Below are 6,000 nucleotides of genomic sequence, written 5' to 3'. Positions count from 1 at the left end.
TTCGCCGAACGGCCGGAGAATCCAAGTTTCTCTCGAAACCAGGGGGGCGCCGCCGCTTTCGTGGTGGGCTGCCCCCTCCAAAGCGGTGTACTCACACACCACGTATCAACGGCCACAGGACATTGCCTGAGGCCCACCTCCCTGATGCTCCGCCCCTGACTAGCTAAGTTCCTGACAGCGTGGGTCTCTCATGGTCTCACCCGTCGGGAACTCGCCGTGACGGCTGCGAACTCAGTCCAGCGCCGCCACAGTCGGGGGAGTGCCGATTGGCGGGTAGGGGGGACATTATTCAGGGCTGGAGACATTGGGGTGGGGGGATGGTCCGCGGTGCGAGCCACTGGAGGCCACCGCCGTGCACATGCACGGCCGCTGACCTGGCACTTCTCTGGGGCATATCAGCAGCTAGACCCAGGTGCTCAATGCTGCCGTCCTGCTCGCCCCCAGCAAAACAGGGAATTGGAGGGCATTTTGCGTCAATTCTTCTGGCCGCTGTTCCCACACCAGTGTGGGGACATAGCCCCAGAATCGGAGAATCCAGCCCCCTATCTCTGAGAATCTTTTCCAGCAATTTCACCAGTACTGACGACAAGCTGACTGGCCTATAATTACCCGGGTTATCCTTCCTATCCTTCTTAAATAACGAGAAAACACTGACTATCCTCCTATTCTCTGGGATCTCACCTGTGGCCAACAAGGAAACAAAGATTTCTGTTCGAAGCCCAGTGATTTCATCTCTTGTCTCCCTCAGTAATCTGGGATAGATGCCATCTGGCCCTGGGAATTTGCCGCTCTTAATGCTTTTTAACACACTTAACACTTCCTCCCTCGTAATAACGACCTCTCCTAAAGTATTTATGCATCCCTCTGAGTCACCAATCAACATGTCCCTCCTTTGTCCTTGAGTGGACTAACTCTTTCTTCAGCTACCCTCTTGTTCCGAATATGTCTTGGGATTGTCTTTAATCCTGTCGGCCAGGGCAGCACGGTGGTGCAGTGGTTAGCACTGCTGCTTCACAGCGCCAAGGTCCCAGGTTCAATCCCGGCTCTGGGTCACTGTCCGTGTGGAGTTTGCATATTCTCTCCGTGTTTCCGTGGGTTTCGCCCCCACAAATAAAAGATGTGCAGGCTAAAAGATGTGACTTCTTTATCTCTATGTGAAAAACAAGCTGTTTCTTATATTGACCGAATGACCACACAACCAGTATATTAGTCCAAAAGACAGTTTATTAACAAACACACTTGTTCTATATGCAATGATTCATGCGGCTATGCACTAAACTAAACCTAATAACTAAGATGACCTTTACTTAACTTTGGGATGACCAGCTCTGTGTGGGAGATAAGGCCTTTATCTGTGTCCACGCGGGTCGGTTGGAAGTCTTCAGGTTCGTCTCGGCTGGGCTCGTCCTTCAGGTAGCGATCGCGGGACCTTGAACTTGGCTGGTTGATATGCTGCAATTGGTCGCACACAGGCCGGTCCAAAAGAGGCCGATCCCTAGTGCGCAGCACTTCTTATCCTTCTTCTCTTTCGCGCCCTTTGGGATGGTCCTATCTTCAGCTCCAATGGATCGATAGGGTTTTGATCACCCTCACTGATCCTGGCCAATTAGATATCTCGGTGGCTGGGTGGGTCCCAGCTATCATTGTCCTAGGCACATAGGCCTTTCCAAATAAGGGAAGTGGCGCCGGTTAGTCTGCTACTGCTGTAGCTCCTTGATTCAAACTCTGTTGTCCTGGGGGAAATGGTGATTGACTTTTAATGGTTGCAAGTTTTGGTCAGGTCTGGCTTCTTTGCGCAATACACAGAGGCTGTGTACTTGTCTGTGACTAAGTTGACCACAATTCCCATGGTCGTTTGCAGGTGGCCATTTCAGATGGATTGGCCAAGCTAAAATTGCCCCTTAATTGGAAAAAATGAATTGGGTAGTCTAAATTTACTTTTTAAAACTCCTGTCTGCCAAGGACATTTCGTGACCACTTTTAGCCCACCTAATCCCCTGCTTGAGCTCTTTTCTTGTATTCTTCAAGTGTTTCATCTGTTTTTCGTTGCCTAGATCTCACGTATTCATCCTTTTTCTTTTTGACTGGACTCGCAATTTCCCTGGTCACCCACGGTTCCTGGATCCTGCCTTCCTTTTCACTGGCACATGCCTGTCCTGCACTCCCATCACCTGCTCCTTGAAAGACTCCCACAAGCCAAATGTGGTTTTACCCTCAAACCGCCTCTCCCAAACAACAGCCTACAAATCCTGCGTACTCTGGTTAACCCTTAACCTGAGGACAACACTAGTCCTTTTCCATGAGTATCCGAAAGCTGACGGAATTGTGGGCACTGTTCACCACACGTTCCCCCGTTGATGACCTGGCCGGGCTCGTTCTCTAGTTCTAGATCCATACACTGGCCCCTTCTCTAGTCGGACTATCCACATATTATTCCAAAAAACCTTCCTGGACACACTTAACAAATTCCTCACCATCCAGACACCTAGCCCTAAGGGGTTTCCAGTCAATAAAAGAAAATTAAAGTGTCCCGCTGCAACAACCCTATTATTTCTACATCTATCCAGAATCTGCTTCCATATCTGTTCAACTTCCCATGGGCTGTTGGGAGGTCGATAGTACACCCCCATCATAGTGATATTTGTTTTGAATTTCCTGATTGCCAATCGCACTCCTACTAATATCCTGTGAAATTAATTTAAATCTTATAAATAAACATTGAGGGAGAACCCACGAAAACACAAAGGCAGGTTGTGAAATTGAGCCGAATTAACCTGATAATTTGTGGGGCAGTACTAGAAAAAAGTGACCATGAAAGCTGCTGGGTTGTTGTAAAGACCCAAAAGGGGAAAAACGAGAATGTGGGTGAGTGAAAAAAAGAGGGGGAGAGAAATTAGTTTTCTGTGTGTAAATCCCCTGGAAAAGGAGTTCACAAAATCCATGAGTGTCAGTCCAGGATAGAAATTCACTGGGGTGGCCCTGTGTCACAGTGGTTACCAGTGCTGCCTTACAACATCAGGGACCCAGGTTCAATTCCAGCCTCGGGTGACTGTCAAGTTTGCACTACAACACCAGGGACCTGGGTTCAATACTAGCCTCGGATGACTGTGTGAAGTTTGCACTTCTTCCCAGTGTCTGCATGGGTTTCCTCCGGGTGCTTCGGTTTCCTCCCACAGTCTAAAGATGTGCAGGTTAGGTGGATTGGCTATGCTAAATTGGCCCTTGGTGTTACTGGGTTACGGCAATGGGGTCGGGGCTTGGGCCGAGGTCAGGTACTGTTTCCAAGGGTCAGTGCAAACTCAGTGGGCAGCACTGGCATGATCCAGGCACATTCTGCAATGCATAGGAAGCAGCCGTATTGAGAACAGGATAATAATCTTTATTAGTTTCACAAGTAGGCTTACATTAACACTGCAATGAAGTTACTGTGAAAATCCCCCAGTCGCCACACTCCGGCACCTCTTGGGGTACACTGAGGGAGAATTCAGAATGTCCAATTCACCTAAAAACACGTTATTTGGGACTTGTGAGAGGAGACCGGAGCACCCGGAGAAAACCCACGCAGACACAAGGAAAACATGCAGACTCTGCACAGACAGTGACCCAAGCAAGAATCGAACCCGGGTCCCTGGCGCTGTGAAACAATAGTGCTAACCACTGTGCTACCATCCGCATTGTATCCTGGGTGAACAACCCACCATTGACAGCTGATATTGCAGAATAGAAACCAATGTCCTGTTATCAGAATAGCATAGATCCCAACAACCAAATTGGTCTGGCCTCCGCCACAGTTCTCTCCTGCATGTAATGAACAGTACAACAAATCCCTACAGTTAGATCGAAACTCAGTGAAGTCTCAGCAGATGGTGTGAGCTCGTGATAGTTTTTAAACAGTAAGTTAAGCAAAACACTGCAAATAATGGAATCCGGTAGATGATAAAAGGATGCTGGGAAAACTCAACTGGGCCGGCAGCATCTATCGGGAGAAAATCAGTCAATGCTTTAATTCTGTTTAGCTCTTCATCAGAAATAAAGGAGAGGGAGAATGTTTTGGCTATTAAGCCATAGCTGTGAGATTGCAACAAGTTGTAGCAACCTTAAGAACAAGAGAGATGGCCTGCTGAGGAGGAGAAGGTGGGGTGTCTTTGCATTGAGACAGTGAACGTTCAGAAGGAGGCAATTTGGCTCTTCAAGTCTGCACCGACCCTTCGAAAGACCACTCTACCCAAGCCAAATCCCCCCGCCCTATTCCTGCAACCCTATCCTAAGGGGCAATTTATCATGGCCAATCCACCTAACCTGCACATCTTTAGACCGTGGGAGGAAACCAGAGCTCCCAGAGGAAACCCACACAGACATGGTGGGAATGTGAAAACTCACACAGTCATCCGAGGTCGAAATTGAACCCGGGTCCCTGGCGCTGTGAGGCAGCAGTGCTAACCACTGTGCCACCCCGAGAGTTTAAAAGTTCAAGGTGGAGGAGAAAGATCACAATGTAAAGTTGTTTGACTCAATGTTGAGTCCTAATCATAAGATGAGATGCTGTTCCTGCAGCTTGTGTTGGGCTTCACTGGAGCATTGCAGCAGGCCAAGGATAAACTGTGTCTTGATGGTAGCAATGCTCTGATTGTGCTTCAAATCCTCTGAAGTTGGTACGTTAACAGGTGTGCAAACTGTATAAATCCCTTCACACCAGTTCCGAGATGCTTTTGTGCGAATTGTATTTTTAAAAATAAATTTAGAGTACCCAATTATTATTTTCTAATTAAAGGGAAATTTAGTGTGGCCGATCCACCTAACCTGCACATCTTTGGGGTGAGACCCACACAGGCATGGAGAGAACGTGCAAACTCCACAAGTTCATTGCGCAAATTGTACGATAGTGTGAGTCCCTTTCCATTTTCAGCTGGTCAACAATTTGTTTACATTGTGAGCTTTGTTCTCAGCTCAGAGGCAAAGCTCAAACTCTTCTGGTAACGTGTTCCACACTCTTACCATTTTGCTGCTTCCCTGGGTAAATCCCAATTGTCTATTCCTCTGGCAGTGTCACCACACTTAAACTGAATCTTTCTCTACCCTGCTTCTGTTAATATCATATAGATCCAGCAACTGCAGGGAGGCCACATCCTGACCGCTCACTGTGGCGTCAGATACTGGATGAACAGCTTCAGGATCTGAATAAGATCCAACAGGGGGTCCCCGCCTCTGTTCCGCCAGACAGTACCTGGGGCCAGTCTGAGCACCAGAATAAGGGTCACAGGAGCTGGAGAACTGAACCCAGTCAGAGTAAAGGGAGGGAGAAAACTGGGAGTGTTGTAAAGGAAGGGTGGAGGTGGTGAGATTGATTTGGATTTCAGCCCAGATAGGAGGATGTGTGGAGGATGGGGATTTACAGCTTTGGGGGAAGAAGAGAGGAAAAACTGTTCCCCAGAACCTAGAATTATCGGTACTAAATTTAAGTTTTAATTTTTTTTTTAATTTAGAGTACCCAATTCATTTTTTTCCAATTAAGGGGCAATTTAGTTTGGGCAATCCACCGAGCCTGCACATCTTTTGGGGTTGTGGGGGCGAAACCCGCGCAAACACAGGGAGAATGTGCAAACTCCACAGAGCCGGACCCAGAGCCGGGATCGAACCTGGGACCTCAGCACCGTGAGGCCACAGTGCTAACCCACTGCGTCAGTGTTTCCCTGGTACTAAATTTAAGTAACGTACTGTAAACACTGTTTAAATATGTTTACAGGGAGAGGATTTGCAGATGGGATACTCAAACCAAAAAAAATGCTAGACAAAAGAGAAAATGCTGGAACATCTCAGCAGGTCTGGTAGCATCTGCAGGGAGAGAACTTATCCAGTGTTTAATTCACTGCCACTTCTCTTCCAGGAATGCCTACCCTGAAGAAGTACTGCTCTTCGCTCTGACAGGATTTTCGTATGTCCCTCCCCCACTATCCACCTTCACTGCTTTCCATTTATAAATATTCCCCACATTCTCTGACT

Source organism: Scyliorhinus canicula, chromosome 17 (assembly GCF_902713615.1).
Source record: "Scyliorhinus canicula chromosome 17, sScyCan1.1, whole genome shotgun sequence".
Taxonomy (NCBI): Eukaryota; Metazoa; Chordata; class Chondrichthyes; order Carcharhiniformes; family Scyliorhinidae; genus Scyliorhinus; species Scyliorhinus canicula.
This window is presented reverse-complemented; position numbering follows the sequence as displayed.